Here is a 17,488-nt window from a genome sequence, read left to right as displayed (position 1 = left end):
GTCTCTACTTCTGTGTCATTTTCACTCTTCTCTCTTGTTTCTTGTTGCTTTGTTGTTAGCTGTATTCCCTTTGGTGAATCTCATGATGCTGCTTCTTTTCTTCCCTTTACAGGCTGCAAGTGTCATCTGTTCCTTCTTAATACCTGTCCTTCTAGTGTGACTACTTGATAGGATCCAGCAGCTACTTGATGGGAAACTAGTGCCTTCTGTTTCCACATTTATTCATCTGAAATAAGCAACATATCTTTGTTGTGCAGTTGTGGTAAGTTCTTGGAATGTCTGTCATAGTACCATTTTTGTTTGAGTTTGTTGAATTTTAAAACTATTTTCACATTTTGCTTTTCATTCTGATGAGTATCAGCCATAAGATTTGGCAGCTTGGTTTTGAGTTTTCTGTTAAACGGAGTTTCTGCTGGGGACAATCCATGTTTCATGGGTGTTGCTCTGTAATTTGAGAGTGACAGGTAAACATCAGTGTGTGAATCTGTAGTTTTTTTCTACTATTTCTTTACTATCTGTACTCCATTTTCTACCAGACCATTGAATTGTGGGTATTTAGAACTTCAAGTGTTCTGATGGAATCCACATGTGTTTGCAAACTCTTTAAAATCAAGACAGTTAATTGAGGTCTGTTGTCTGCTCTCACAGTTTGTGAAATCCCAGGTCTAGCAAAAAATTATCTGCTGTGAGTTATGATATGGTTTGCTGTTGTACTTTTGAGCAATGTAATTTCAGGATAATGAGAATAATAACGCAGCACTAATACATATTCTTGCATGCAGGAAAAAGATAAGTCAATGCCCACTTGATCCCATGGCTGCTCCATTACCAATCATAGGCTCTTTTCTTTGTGCGGATATATACTTTAGGCATATTATACATGCATTTACCGCAACTTTTATGTAATTATTTATGTTGGGCCATGTAATATGCAGAGCATCCCTTGCTCTCCTTTTGCATTTTTCAATGCCTAGATGCTCCTCATGTATTCTGTTTAACGTGTCTTTCTTTAGGCTTGCTGGAACAACAAGACATGAGTCTTTGAACAAAATGCCATCCAGTACTGATAGCTGCTCTTTGAACTGAGAGTAGGGGCTAGGTATATGTTTTCCAGGCCAACCAACAAAAAAAGCTGCTAGCACTTTTTGCAATATGGTGTCCTGAGCAATAGCTTCTGCAATTAGTGCCCACATTTTATCTGCGACAGGAATCACTCTTTTAATTAGATTAACACGTACTGTCTGAGTCTGGAATTCTGTCATTTGCTGTTGTCATATGCTCTGATAAGTAGATATTTTCCTGGGATATGGTGGAGAAATATTTAGTTTCTGCCACATTGCCAAAAACCTCTTCCCTGGTGGGAATGGAAAAATGCTCCCTTTTGATGTACCTGTTCATTTGCTTAGGATCTAGACACAATCTCAAGGATCCATCTTTTTTTTTTTTTTCTATTATGACCAGTAAACGAACCCAAGCAGTTGGTTGCTCTGCTTTTACTATTATGTCCATGCTAATTAATCTATCTAATTTTTTTTTCAGTTTCTCCCTTAGTACAAGAGGAACATTTCTTGGAGCATGTGTGGTGGGAATATTTGATTCTCTTAATTCTATTTTGTACTCAAATGACACTTTCCCTATGCTTTGAAAGACATCATAAAACTCTTCTATGTTCTTGCTTTCTAATTCCCCAATGGCATCCATTCTCTTAACCAAACCTAGACTTCACATGTTCACAACCCAATAATTGCTACTAGCTTTCCTCAGACTGTTACAAACTGAACATTTCCTATATTACCCTTGTGTCTAACATGCAGTGCACAAACACCCTTGGTTGCAATCATGTTTCTGTTATATGCTCTAAGTTTCACTTTCTTATTCCCATAGTAGACAGGCTTAGTTTTCATTTTTTTAATAATGTATTTTGGTATTACATTGACCTGTGCCCCTGTATCTAATTTAAAAGTTAGCATGAGTCCATTGGTGTCCAGGAGGATTGTCCAATCCTCAGAAGAATGATTTAATTCTTCCTGCATTATGCCAATGAAGAACTCTTTTCCTCTTCCTTGTTGCATAAGGCATGAACCTGCTGTTTCTTGTGTGATGCATCCTGCTCCTTTCTGCAAACTCTTGCAAAGTTATTGAATCTTTTGCATTTGTTGCAGTGCTTACCAGATGCAGGGCATAGCATGGGTTTATGATAAATCCCACCGCATCTGCAGCTGACCATTATTTCTGTAAGCAATTATCTTGGCCTCCACTTGCCTGCTTTATAGTGAGGTCCTCTTTTCTGTATTGTTTGTGTGTTGCCTTTGTTTTTCGCAGTCTTGTAATCCTGTGTAGTTCAGCTTGTTCTGCTTTTTCCTCCAGCTTCTCAGCCACTTGGCACATTCTAACTGTCTTTTCCAAATTAAACTCAGGATCCCCTAGCAGTCTTGTCCTGAGGCTTGTATCCCTTATACTTAATACTATTTGGTCTCTGATCATGGACTTTAAGTCTCCAAAGTTGCATGTCTGGCTCAGCAGTCTGAGGTATTTGACAAACTCTTCTATTGTCTCATGTTCTTTCTGCTATCTCATGTGGAAATTATATTGTTCAAAGGTTTCAATTTGTTTGGGTATACAATATTCCTCAAACGTTTTTATTACTGTGCCATAGCTTTTCTGTTCTGTTTTCAACAGTTGTAGGCTATTATAAAGAGACAGAGCTTCCTGGCCTGGTATAGTTAAAAAAAATAGCTACCTTGAGTGGATCTTCTTTCTCTGTAGCTCTATTGGCCATCATATGTATGGTGAAGCTCTGCTTAAGTTTCTTCCAGTTTTCTGCTGCATTAATTCCTCTGGAATTCTGAAGTGTTTCATTTTTCTGTCTTTCTTCGCATCCCAGTCTTGGTAGGTACTATGTATTATTCTGAAAAGACCAAGGAGTTAAATTTACAGAATAATGCTTGTCTTTTGTTTTTTTTTCAGAGAGCCTTCTTAGCCTACTGATCTGCTGTTCCCTCCTGCAATCCCTGAGCCAATGTAACAACATATGTATAACACCCTTAAAGGTATCTACACAATTTCCATAAAAATTTCAATTATATTGATTTAAGGAAATTAAAATGCTAACCTGAATACAACAAAATGATGTATAGAAAAATCCAGGAATTAAAACCAGAGGAAAAGTTTGGGACCTGCAGCTTCTGATAACTAGCCTGAACTCGTTTTTTAGTTCCTCACAACTATCTACATCTGTGGGCATGTCTACACTTGCTATTAGCATGCAGCAATTAACTCTGGTGCATATCATGCTGAAGTTTATTGCTCCCAGGCACTGTGCTTACATATGTGCCTGGGACTGCAGCCCACTGAGGCAGGTTGGAGTAGCACTGGCTGGCAGGAGGCCCAGGAGCAGCCTGCCAGCCTGGGACTGCTCTGACCTGACTCAATGTGCTGCAGAGGGGCTGGTTGGGGCATGAGGGTTCTTCAGTGTAGGGCTAGCCAGCGGGCAGTCCCTACACTGGAGCACCCTCATGCCCCAGCCAGCCGGGAAGCATCTACACATGCAATGCTGTGGAGTAAAGAACTCTGCAGCAGCATAGGACTTGTATTTACAAATCCTGTCCTGCTGCAGCATTATTTAGTTTCCCACAGCCTAATAGGGCTGCATGTGTAGATGCAAGATGTTTACTACAGAGCTAATTAGTCTACTCTGCAGTAAACATCTCATGTAGATGTACCTAGTGATTTTTAGCCAGGGTGCTGCAAGATCCTTTAAGGGTGCTGCACAATTTTAATACTGTTATACAAACACATGTACGTTTCAAAAGATTAACCAAAATACTTTAAGTAGGAATCCATAGTGTCAAAAACATTCTGACCTGTTGTGGTTTGTCTCTGTACAAAGCTCTGTGGTTTTGTTCTCTGAACAAAAATTGCTCTAATATTTTTCTATAGTCAAGAAGTGAGTGAAAGTTAAAAGCTGGCATGTTATGAGGGTTGCTTTCAGTCTAACAAGGAATGCCTTGAGTCTAAAGTGGATTTAAAGCCAGTGATCTAAATGATCAGAAACTTTAGAAATACTACACAAAAGAGAACATGATGTTAGTGGTATCAGTTTGAAACTACCGCAATTTTTTTTCCCTTTCTTGTGGACTCAGTTCCGTTCCCATGAATATCATGAGAACCATCATTGACTTCATATATAGAGGACTGTGTAAAGGAAATGTGTTATTTTCATTCACATTGTGGTCAGCAAATTTTAAAATCTTATTTTGGACATTCTGGGTGCATTTACACATGCACTTTAATGCTCAGTAGCCTATCTTACTGAGCATTAAAGCATCACATAAAAAAATCCAGTTACACTAATGCACCGTAAAATAGGCTAGTACTAGTACAAATACTTTAGCAGTACTTGCTTTAGCAAATACTAAATGACTACACAGTAACCACTGTTCTCATTACTACTGAACAGTAGCAGTGGCATTACAGTTTGTGCCTGCTGGTGCTACATCGCCATAGTGGCCAGCTACGTCACCATAGTTCATCACTACATTGACATAGCATCTCATGTAGACACACACACTGATACCAATGGTAAAACAGCTACTGACACTCATATTTAGGGATCAAGCCCATGATTACTTCTACTGAAGTTAATGGGACTGCTTATGTACTTAAAATTAAGACGCATAAGGACTTTCTTGGGTTAGCTTAGAGGGAGAGCTCACACCACACCTTGAATTTAGCCCAGATTCTAAAATGCATTTAGGTCCCTAACTTCCATTGACTTTTGTTTAATGTGAGTTAGAAGGCTAACTATAGGTTGGGCACCTGAATACCTTTGAGGTTCTCAAACTAAGGCCTTACAAGATAAAGCTGTTTATTAACTTCTGATTCAGTAATCTTGTGGAGGTCCCTAGACAACTTAGTTGCATTGATTTTTTTTTTAACCTGTATATCTCTTCTGATCCTAGAAGTATTTTCCAGTCTTGAAATTGTTCTTCACCTGAGACTTTGATGAGAAAATAAATGAAATTGTCCCACTTTCAGCTCTCTTTGCCATGAGAATGACTTATTACACAATTTAAAAACCTAGTTTACTCTGTGAGTTATGGGGCTGTATGATATGTGCTTCAAAAGCACTATATATTTTGCTTGGTAAACAAAAACTGCAAGAGGAAAGCAATTAAATGGACCAGCTCAGAAACTAAAAGAGGAAAGTAATTAAAATAAACAAGAGATGGTATATTTTTGATCATATATTATTTATATAAAAATAGCAAATAAAAGTACTCTAATTACTGTATAGTAGGCAACCAAGTCACATTAAGGGGAAATATAAACACTCTATAGGGTTGGGGTTTCTTAAAAGAAAAATTAGTGCTGCTTCAAAATCATTAAGCATTATAGAAACTCATAGGATCCAAAGTGGCACTTCAAAGTTTTACTTTGACTTAAAACACCTATAAAGATATGAGAATTCAAAATAAAAACCTATAATTTCCAAATACTGCTAATTACTGTGATATAAAGGAAAGTCATTCCAATAAAATAATAATTGAATAATAGTACATAGATCATCATTAAGTATAACAGACTGTAGTATACCATGTAACAGTAGAAAAGAGTTATAATATTTGTGGCACCAGCTACTTTGCTTAACTTATTTTTATGCACATTCAAGCATCACTTAAAAACCATACGCTTTTTCTAATACACATTAAAATAGGCTAATGCACATTAAGTATTACTTAAAATCTGTGGATACTTTTACATGTGATCTGGGGGAGTGGGGTGGGGGGGGGGAGATCTGGTGCTTTAATTAGAATGGCTCCCAGAGCTGCTTTAATTAAAGCGCCACCCCATCTCCTGTATCAGCATCCCCATGCTTAAAAATGGCGGTGGAGCTTAAACTAAGGATTGTTTGCTAAGCTTTAGTTCAAGTGCCCCCACCACCATTTTTAAGCATGGGGACACTAATACACAAGATGCAGGAGGCTGCTGGAGCATGGAATTGCCATGTCCCAGCAGATTCAATTAACTGAGTCTGCTCCGATGTGTTGGAATTGCAACCCATCAGAGCAGCCTCCATGTTTGTGTATAGGCATCCTCCTGTGCTCTTTAATTAATACATATTAAGGTAGGCTAATACACATTTTCCTAGTACCTCACAATGGAGGTACTAGATTTAATACGCATTAACTAAAGTGCATTATGTACATGTAGACATGCGAGACCTAGGAACACTATCACTTGTAATCCCTATGTTTTCATTTGTCTCCCTTTATGTCTAGAAAAAGCAATGAATACTTTAATTTCACATCTTGGACTTTAGCTCACAATTATAGAGCGCTGCTAACTCTCTTCTTATTCCAGCCCTGCTGCCAGTTAGACAATATCCCAGGCTATCAGCAAAGTCTCTCAGTCTACAACTAAAACTTGTAGGTCTTAACAAGGCTTTATTTTGAAAACTTTGTCACAAATTAATTGCTTTTCCAATGCACATTGCATGACCTGGCACACCAGAGTAGTTGCATAATAATAGATTTAGTAGAAGGGCATCCTAATTTCATCTAATTTTTCCATAAACTTTAAAGTTTATTCTTCAGCTCTATTGACTCTATATCATTTTAATAGGATTCAGCTTATACAATAAATAAAAAGAATAGGCTCATGAAAAATATGTGAGTAGGAAGACTGACAAAAATAATTCAAAACACAAGAGAGTTTGGAGACTTGGTGGGAGGTAGCTAAGCAGTGGGACTGTGCAAAGCAGCTAATATTCACTTCAGATTTGGATTCAGCTGATTCGAGAGGCCGTGATTGGATTCGGTGATTCGAATCCCTGTCCCAAATCAATTTGGCTGCCACCAAATCAGCTGAATCTCTGAATCAAACAGGACCCCATCCCTCACCCACTCTCCCAGCCCCATCAATGGCTGCCCCACCTGGTCCCAGCATCCCAGCTCTTAAAAAAAAAAAAAAAAAAGGCCTGCAGTCACCGGCTCCTGCCAGGCAGGGGGGCAATCCCTGCTGCCCCCCCACTGCCTTGTGCTGCATGAGCGAGCTCTGCTAAGAGCCCCCAGAAGTCCTGATGGCTGCTGCAGCAGTTGGTAAGTGCAGGGTTTTTTTGTTTTTTTTAAGAACTGGGTGCTGGGGCCAGGCAGGGCAGCTACTGATGGGTCTGGGAGAGCGGGCAGGGGATGGGGGCTCATAGCAGAGCCCCACCACACAGCTTGGGGAGGAGGGGGGCAACGGGGATTGCCCTGCCTGCCTGGCAGGAGCCAGCAAATGTGGGCCCTTTAAAATTTTTATTTTAAAGAGCTGGGATGCTAGGGCCAGGTGGGGCAGCCATTAACATGGCTGGGAGAGCAGGCAGCAGTTGGGAGGTACTCAGGGGGCCTGGGGGGAGCAGGCAGGGGATAGGGCCTGGTGGGGGTCCCCCCATGGTTACCTCTCCTATCCTCCAGCCCTGCCCCCCTGCCCCCTACTTACCAGCACGGAGTCAGGGTCCAGCTCCCTGTAGTGGCAAGTGGGGACTGCCCAAATCTCTGAAACTCGCTGAATCTTCTCTGAATCAATTCAGAGAGCTTTGTATTGATTCAGACCTTTTTATTGGTCTCCCGATTCGATTTGGATTTGGAGATTTGGCTGCTGAATTGGGCCAAATGTCCTCTAAATCGAATCGGCACCTGAAGCCTTGCACAGCTCTACTAACCAGTTTTTCTGGGTGCATCTACATGTGTATTTTACTGTACATTAGACTAATCTAATGTGCAGTAAAGTGGCATCATCTACACATGTGCAGCAATTACTGCACAGTAGATTAATTTAAAGCACTATTTGCAGTACCAACATGCATAGATACTAGAAAACTGGACTTTAAAACACTGTTCCTAAGTGCATGTGTAGTTACTGAACAAGGAGCAAATTGCTCCTAGTCAGCCCAAGCAGCAGCAGGCCACAACTGCTGCACAGAGCTTGGGGTTTGAACATGAGCTCTTGCGGGTGGGAGCTAGCTGCCTCCAGCTCTGGGGCCACCCCAAGCTCCGGGGGGTGGGAGCCAGGTGTCTATGGAGGTGGGGGAAACTTGCTCCCACCTCCAGTGCTCAGGGCTGGCCCCCATGTCCCCTGCCAGCCTGAGGCTGGCACCCAGGGTATCATGGAGCTCCCCCTGCTTGCTGCAGGGGATCAAAGCAGGACAGGAGCAGTCCTGGAGTAAGCTTCTCCTAGTGGGCTCAGTTTGCTTCCGATGCAGGTGCGCAAATAAATGAGTTCTTGGGTGCAGTCTAATACACCTGAATTTTCTGCTCCAAAAATCTAGGCATGTTAATTGCATGCATAGACTGCTCATTATTTAAACAAAAAATTGCTAGCAATTAAGGAAACAAGTTTTCCTTTCAGTTATTTTAGTATACATCCCAGCTGATTCCGCTGGCTTCTGTTCAGCTATTCAAAATGTACACTGCTATTTACAAGAGGGTAAAATTTGACCTGATACTCAGATGTGAAACCACTTTAAACAGGGGTCAGTAACCTTTTAGTAACAGTTCACTAAATTAACAGAGGTTAGTCTTAGGGCAGGCTGCCATGTGAAATCCAGCTGCTGTATTCTGCTGCTGATTAGCTTCTTCCCACCCCACTACTGCTACTGCATGCTCCCACTTCATTTATACTGTTTAAAACCATCAGTTGTTACACTGAAACTAGGAAAGAACTAGTAGTAATTTAAGAGAGTACCCATCCAAATTAGCCTCTTAGATCTTGCTTCTCAGAGAAGGTGTGATGTGAAATGCCTTTGAAGCCATTGAAAAGGCTCTCATTATCTTCAGTGGACTTCAGGGCAGAATCAGAATACACTTCCTGAATTCTCACTGGTTGAGGTTGTTGCAATTTCTGAGTTAACTGAATATTTGACCCTTTCATAGCTTCCTCCAGAATACCTCCATTCAGTTTCTAGTCTCAGGGCAAGGCTCCATTGTTTTTTTTTTTATGTAGGCTTAAGTCAAAGGCTGTAGTTCACTGTGATCACCTCAGCAGATCTGACTTCAAGTTTGGTCGTGCAGTTTGTTTTTTTCTCCAGGACAATCACAGAGTAAATGTGACTACCTAGCGCTCCTAAACATGTAATATTTATCCAGACCAAAATCATTTAGGAGAAAACATATCATACACACGTGCGTGTGTGTTTGTATGCATGAGTATGCCATGTCTAGCTTGCCAGGTGGGCACTCATCTACTGGAGTAGAGGGTTTTTTTTATCTTTTACATTTAGTCAGGAATATGATGACTAAAGACACAAAGATACAATAATCTTGGAATAGTCCAGGCATCCATAATGCTTTACATTCTCAATGGAGTAATCCACACATATGCTATGGTTGCATGATATGGCAGCAGTCAATGAGCTCCTCCACACTTTCTGATCATTCTTTTTGAACTTTCACGAGACCAGAGAAAACTACAAGATAAAGGCACAGATTCCTAAATCTCCTCTCTTCACTGTTATTCAAATGTCTGGCAAACAGCTCCCTGCAGCTCTAGTAAATAGGGGGAAAAAAATAGAAGAAAACCAAAATGAGATAAATGACTCATGGCTAAGGAAATAATCCTAGTTAAAACTAATGAGAAAGCTAATTGAAATCATTTATCTCCACAGCAGGTTTATGAGCATGCTACTTTTTTTTTTATTTGTGTCAATGTATCTGCAGTTACAAGTTTATGGAAAATTTTTGTATTTGCTTATGTTCTTTAGTTTAATATATAGTAACATGCTTCAAATTGTACAGATGCCTAAATAAGTTTAAGGTTAGATTCTTTTGATCATCTTGATCTTGCACTGTTTTCATTTCCTAACAGCAGATGGAATAGTATGTCACTGTGAAAACAAGATATCTTAGTTTGAATGTCTACATATTTTTATCTGTTCAACAGGTTCTTTTACAGAGTTACTCCTGGGAAATAATAAAAAAAAAAAATAGGTGCGAGTAGAAGGTATAATGTGCTTGGGATTAAGAACATATGATTCATTACAATATGAATGATAGATCACAATCTCCCCATATGAAGGATTTTTTGTGTTTAATGGATTAAAGCAAACTTACTGAGAATCAAACTTGAAATTTCACATTTTGAAATCTTTCACTTGATACTGTATTGATCTTGCAATAAACTGCCTAAATGTCATATTAATTTTACTTATTGTTGGTTATGACCCCAGTGTATTTAAGATAAGATCATACTGACCTTTCAAGAATAGCACAATAAACTGTCTTTTTCAGTTTTTGTTTGCTTTTCATTTTTTCCTTATATAAGTTATCAATCAACTAATATTTCCACCTGGTGAACTGAGACAACCCTACTGAGCACCCTTTAGGAGCTTTTAATGTAGAAAATAAGTATCATGTTCACACCTGGAATACAATCTACATTTATAAGCAGTGTGGGAAACAATATTAACTGAACTGAAATCTACAATGTTAATACACCTGAAAGTTAATAACAAAATTAATACAGGAAACAATTTCCATCTTGGAGTGTAAGTATTATTGAATACACTTTTACTACCTTACGTCTCTATGGAAACAATTAGAACTTGATAACAAAATCTCTTGCCTGTATAGCCTTCATTTTCCGCTTCACTGCAGAGCTACTTGGGACATACACAACATTGGAATAAGAAAGATGCATGTGATTTATTTCAGCATCGAGCTAATATTGTGCTTCCTCTAAAGAAAGGTTTGTGTACAGCTACCCAATAGCTCATTATTTCTTTTAGCTATAGTCAAACTGCTAGCGCTTAAAACGAAGCTAAAAATCATATGCAATATTCAGTAGTGAAAGTGAAGCCATCCATTGTAATTGGCAAACCAAATTTTTTAAAACTGCTTAGAATGTTGGTATGAAGAGAAACATACCAGTTAACATTAAAAGTTCAGATAATATGTGAATTAAAATGTTTTACAATATGGTTAACGGAACTAAATGCTGTCTGTATAGGGGATGGGCCAGACAAGACACTATTCAGGGTTACAAGTCATAACTCAATATTTTAAACAATAAAGGCAATGGTGATGACATTCATTTCTTTTAGTAAAGTTAATCACTGAGAGCTTTTGCAGTGAAATTATTTATTGTGGATCTGTATCCAAAATGAGCTTCTAATAGGCCTAATATGGATAGGACATAAAAACATTTAAAGCTAAAGACATGGCTAAGAAATCAGATGGAATTTATTTATGAAGTGGAATTTAAAGCTTAATATAACAGAATCCTGTTCACACTATCTGTGAAGTGTTACCTATATACATACCATGTATGAGTTTAATACACCCACTTCAGTTGCTTACAGTACCTGAGAGAGTTTAGTTAATTATGATATTCTGAAGTCAGGCAGAAGGCAGGGTAGATCTGTACCTTACATGGGTAGAGCTAGGATTTTGAAAACAGGGGTGCAAACGGGGGTGCATCATCCTGTATAGCACAACACCTGCTTTTCTTCAGTTAAAAAGAAACCAGATGCTTTACTAATATGCCAGGGGCTTAGAGCAAAACAATGAAGCAAAAACAAATATAACTATTGGAATGTGCATGCGTTTGCTGTTATATATAAAAAGAACACAACAAACCAGGCAAAAAATAATCAAAATGCTCTTCCATTAGTCCTGTAGTAGTTAAAGTTAAATGCACATCTCTTCTTCAGATTCATAAAACAAAAGCTAGTCTTCTTGAGCATTTTGGCAGTGTATCCAGTGCTTCGTTGCAAGTTATTTCCCTGAGTTAATGTTTTTAGCTAGAGTTAAAGTAGTTTGCAACACTGTTATACAGGAGCTAAATTACCAGGAGCAGGTAACAGACAGCAGAATTATCAAAGAAAGGACAGCTTGACTAATGGAACATTAAAACCATTAAGAAAGAGAGGGGGGTTGTTAACATTTATGGAATAAAGTTTTTAGAAAGAATCGGGTAAGTTATAATGACCCATGAAGTCAATCAAATCTTTCTCTTCTACCCAAATAAAAATGCTGCTGATGCGACCAGGAAGTTGGTTTTAAATTTTGGGTGGACCAAGAATCAAAGGGGGGTGAAACTGCACCTGTCCCTGGATCTGCCCCGATACCTTATTGCCTAAGTCCCACACACATAAGCGTTTGTAAGAAGCAGCTCATTTCAGATGCTAAAAAGGGACTGCCTGAAGCAGAGCTTCTTAATAGAAATCAGTGGTCAGAATACAAAGGGCAGGGAAGGGGAAGGAAAAAGGAAGGGACACTCTTGGGAGAGGCAAATTGGGTAGGAGAAAGAAAAAACAAAGGCTGCTTGCAGATATGAAAAAACCCCAAAATGTGTTTTACTGGCAGAAGAAGCGCATTTGTTGGATCCAGCTCTGCAGCGTCTGTATAGATCGAGTGCTTCAGTGGGGCATTTTTGTGCTTTTATCTAATAGCTGATTGAATCAGCTATTAGATAAAAAGCAACAAAAAAAGCCCCACTGAAGCACCTGATCTACACAGATGCTGCAGACCCAGGTTGAACTAATTCACTGTCTCTTCTGGGCATTCCCTGGGCTTGGCACGGGACCATGCTGAGTCTAAAGGAAAGCACGGTTTTGTTTTATTTTCCACATTTTTTTCCACATTTGCAAGCAGCTAAAGTAGCTAATCCATTGAGGGACATAGGAGTTATAGAATCAAATCCAGGCAAAGGGGTAAGATTCCATAGCCCTAGTTTAGATCAGTGGTTCTCAAACTTTTTTGTACCAGGACCATTTGTAAGTATTAACTAGTCTCAACTCAGTGCCCCTCACTCTCGACCCACTGCCCCCACCCCCAGGCCCCAGTGGCCAGCTCCCCCAGTGTATGAGGCAGGAGCTGGGTGTGTGGAGAAGTGGGGGTGCGTGTGGGGCATGAGGGGACCCAAGCTACCCTTTGCAGGCTGGAATTCTTTCCCATGGTTTCCCACATTTTTCTCCTTTAAAGGAGAGTCCATTTTTTAAGTTTGTTCGTGACACTTTCATATACTCTTGTGACCCACTTTGGAGTTATGACCCACAGGTTGAGAAATGCTGGTTTAGATTATACGCAATACAATCCAGTCTGTAGATGGTGTCTTGTTCTACAATTTCTTTTTCAAATTCATTTTTTAAAGTTTTGTAGTCTAAGAATAGCTACTCTGAGGTCAGTGATGGATGGTGGAGGGAGGTTAAAATGCAGGCTTGCATGTCTTTCTGGAATTAATGTCAAATCAGTGTTCATTCATTCTTACACATTCATTCATTCTTAGAAGGATCACCCCATCTGCCCAATATAAAGAGTAGAGAGGCATTGTAAGCAGGTGATAGCATATATGATGTTGGTAGAGGAGCATGTGACTGAACCTCAGATGTTATAATCCATGTTATTTAGGCCAGTGATGATGTGGTATATGTTGATGAGGGGACACAGCTGACCTCTGGGTCTAGAACAAGGTCTGGTGCCTTAGTGAGAATAAGAGTTACATAGTCTGTTTCTGGAGAGATGTTATTTGAGGGTTGGGGGATGGTCTGTAATTTAAGACTGTTTTATCCCCCTGTCCATTTGTTCCCTTATCCCTATGGTACCTGTCCATTAAAACTTTATGTCTTTTTACTTAGACCTATTCTGAGAAGATGCACTGTACTAATAAAAATTGTGTTTCTAAAATAATTTGTAAGTGGTATAATGTGGTTTTCTGCCATATTTGATGCCTAATCCTACCTATCCTTAACCACTTCATTTGAAAGCTCTAGTACTGTTCAAGTGACTAATGATTTTTCATGAGGGGAAAAATGCCTTCATGTTTGGCCTCTTAGTTCATCTTAATTTTCTTATTTTTAAGTCGGCAAAATACATGACATATAGTATTTTCACTTGTATGAGAAATAGATATGCAGGTCATATCTTTATTAACATAATCATCATTGGACAAATATCAGGGGGTATTTTTGATGTTCATATCTTGCCAAAGAGGAAACTGCAATTTATGCATTATCATCAGCTTTTATTAATACTTTTGCATTCTATCACAAGGTGGTCCAGTGCTCTGATTCACTGAGCCTCAATGAACAGAACTTTAGCTTTATATACTCCTTTGTGCAGCTGTCTATCCATCTCATAATGGAAGCTTAAGAAAGCTGCCAATTTCTTCTTGGCTGTTGTATAAAAAGCAAATGAACTGTTTGTTTTCCTGAACTCAGAAGATGAGTTTAAATACATTTTTAATGTCTGCCTGGCATCCAAAAACTGAAAATCCCTTTTCTTCTGAGATTTGGGGATGCAGCAGAAAATCCTTTACTCAGTGAGACTAAATGGTATTATTTCAATTTAGTTCTAAACAAGTCTCATAAGAGCTCAGTCAGAAAAGTATGATCTGACTATTGTCACTGTGAACTCTGGATGTTTGACATATCTAAGATGATATAAGATCCATTTCTCATGTTTCAAGAAGCTGTTGGTGACTGTGGGCAGTGGAACAGGTACACATTTATGTTATGTTATGTTATAAATATTAATTTATTTGACTTTCCAATACTCTGTAATAAAGCAGTTTTGCAAATGGGAAATTCTTTCAGTATACAAATGAAAAATAAACTCATTTTTAACGAGTCCTTTCACTTTCAGGTTGAGTGATCATCCAATGAATTGCAATCTGACATTCATTTTTCAGCCATTTACTGAAGTTGTTTTGATGGTGTATCTACACGAGATGCTTAATGCGCAGCAGACTAATTCTACTGTGTATTAGCATGGTGGGCAAAGCCCTTATTAATGTGCTAATGTACAGTAGATTTAGTCTAATGAGCATTAACATAACTAAAAAAGTGTTAATCTGTGCTAATGTGCAGTAGCACCTATTACAGAGCGTTTAGTACCTGTCATTAAAGGTACTAAACTTAATGCACCAGAATTACGGTGCATTAATGAACATGTAGACATGCCCACTGTTACTCTAAGTTTTAACTGGGATTGAGAGTGAGACTGATGACCATTGAGGCTATTCCAGTCACAGCTCAAAAACTTTATTAGGATATACAATAGCAAAGATGTATTTGTATTAATATGGACAGTGCTCACATAGCCTTGCATTCAAGGAAAATGAGTCCAGTGGCCAGACATGTGATGGTGGTTGATAGATCTTATGACCTGGTGGAAATAGGGACACCTATCACTGAGTTTCATCTTCCCTTGGTCACTGACTTCACAGTCTTGAGCTACTCTTGGATCCTTTGCTGTACTTGGATTTGTAGGCTGCAGTAGTAAGTAGGAATGCCTTCAGCAACTTCATTTGTTGAGAAGGTTGTGACCCTTTCTTTCAGGTTCAGATATAACCACCATTCATCCATACATTCATAATCTCAAGGGTAGATTACTTCAATGTGCTCTGCCTTGGGATACCCTTGAGAGCCAGCCAGAAACTGCATCTGGTATAGAATGAGGTGGCCTGCATTCTGATGAGGGTGGGTTGCTGTGAACATGTAGCTCTGCTGCTTTAGAGTCAACAATAGCTTCCATTAGTTTTCCAGGTACAATTCAAAACCAGGAAAACTTAAACTAAAACCAAACCAGCAGATTTGACCTACAAGGCCCTAGATGAGGGGTTCCCAAAAAGTGGTACTCATAACCTTGGGGGTATACAAGACATCTTTGGGGTGTACACAGGAGAAATTGTTTAATGGTGGATCTAATTTTCATTATAATAATTTAACATTTAAAGGGTTAAAATATAGCACAGATGCTGCTAGGGGAACATGGGAAGCTGGTAAATCTGGAAGGGGGTACACAATAGGAAAATGTTTGAGAACTTCTGCCCTAGGTGGTTTGGGCTCTACATACCTAAAGGACTGGCTTCTCCTTTATATTTTCTGGTGATCCTTGATGTGAGCCAAGAACAAACTCCTGCAAATAGCATTTTTGCTCTGAGTTCATCTGTTGCAAATGTAGGAGGTCATTCTCAGCTGTGAAACTCCTTCCATCCTGTAGTCCATTGAAGCCTGAGTTTGGATATCCACTGGAAGAATTTGGGCAGACCTTCAGCAGGAAGGATTAAGTTTGGAGACATTGTCTGGGGAGTTTGTTTTATAATATTTATTTTAATATTTTGATCTGTCTTCCTAATTTATTTACTTTTTAGTGTAAGTTGTCCTGAGCCTCTCTTGGGAAGGGGGACATACATATTAAAAATTAGTTAATAAAGTCACATAGACAGGTTTTCAGGGACTCAATGTGAAAGAAGTCTTTAAGTTAATCGTTCAAACACTACTAGGAATCCTTATTCTAAGCAAGAGAAAGCAGAAAAAAGTAGGAAATGGCTCCAGACCTTTTAACTGAATGGATTCCCACCTCAACAAAAACTCCAGCAACAAGCAGAGAACCTACAAAATGATGAGTGAAATTAGTTAATGGAAAGAACAAATCAGCAAAGTAGTCTGTATCTTAGTGGTTAAAAGGTGTAGGGAAACACTGAGGTTTGCCACAAGTTAGGTTGAATTAGATATTGCAAAATGTATTAAAACCAATAGCCAAAGGATCTTCAGGTTTATAAATAAAAAAGAGAAAACCAAGGAAAGCAGTAGGCCTGCTAAGGAGTGAGAATGGAGTAGAGATAATGGATAATGTACGTGTGGCCCAAAAAGTAAAGGAATATTTGCTTCCATTTACAATAAAGATGAAGATGCTAAACCTTGAGTTACGGCAGGGTGGATAATAGGAATGATGCTATAGAAATGGAAATTGCCAAGTTGTAAGTACAGTGGAAGCAGAATTTGGGAATTAAATCCACACAAATTATAACACGTGGTAATTTCCATTCTAGAGTATTAGGGACTCTGATCAGGGAGACCAGCCTGGGCCCAAGGAAGTTGATCAAGCAGACCAGCCTGGACCCAGTGCTTTCAGTGGCTCTGAGCAGGCAGGACAGCCTGAACCAAGTACTGCAGCAACCACATCTGCAGCAAGCCCCGCCTAATGAATTGTGCCCCAGTTTAAGAGCAACAAGCATCCTAATTGGCTGCTGGGAGTATGGCCTATCCATTCATTTATTTCTGGACTTCAGCTTTGGATTTCTCTGCAGTTCTGTTTCCTGGATCCTGACCCTGGTTTGGCTCTGGTTTGGACTTCTCCCTGTGGATTGTTCTCTGAATTGGTACTCAGCATCTCATCCCCAGATCCTGACCGTGGGCTGAGTTGTGGACTGTGCTTCTGGATCTTCCTCTAGCTTTGGTATGTGGCTTCTGCCCTTTGGCCCAGCCCAGGCCCTTCTCCCCCTCAGCAGCCCAACCACTAGACAGGTTTCTTATGCACAGGGGTCACTTGACAGTTCATTCAGAAATAACAGGTCTGGTAAATATGAGAACATAAGAGATGAGATGTCAGGTCAGACCACAGATCTATCTAGCTTATTTTGTATCTTAGAGTGGCACAGGGCAGATGCTAAGGATAATTGCATTTATACAGGGACTATTTGAAATCATCTGTCCTGTGCCTCTCTT

The 17,488-nt window shown here is 39.4% G+C and overlaps 1 long non-coding RNA gene across 1 annotated transcript in view; it reads left to right on the top strand.

Moving 5' to 3' along the window:
* The window catches only part of LOC109280458 (uncharacterized), a 28,535-nt gene extending 11,322 nt beyond the window's left edge, over window positions 1–17,213 (top strand). The window contains exons 3-5 of the long non-coding RNA XR_009459585.1: window positions 113–262; window positions 2,968–3,050; window positions 17,071–17,213. This is a non-coding gene — a long non-coding RNA (uncharacterized LOC109280458). The remainder of the gene's footprint in view (window positions 1–112; window positions 263–2,967; window positions 3,051–17,070) is intronic.
* The last annotated feature ends 275 nt before the right edge of the window (window positions 17,214–17,488 follow it).

Source organism: Alligator mississippiensis, chromosome 2, assembly GCF_030867095.1.
Source record: "Alligator mississippiensis isolate rAllMis1 chromosome 2, rAllMis1, whole genome shotgun sequence".
Lineage (NCBI taxonomy): Eukaryota > Metazoa > Chordata > Crocodylia > Alligatoridae > Alligator > Alligator mississippiensis.
This window is presented reverse-complemented; position numbering and strand designations above follow the sequence as displayed.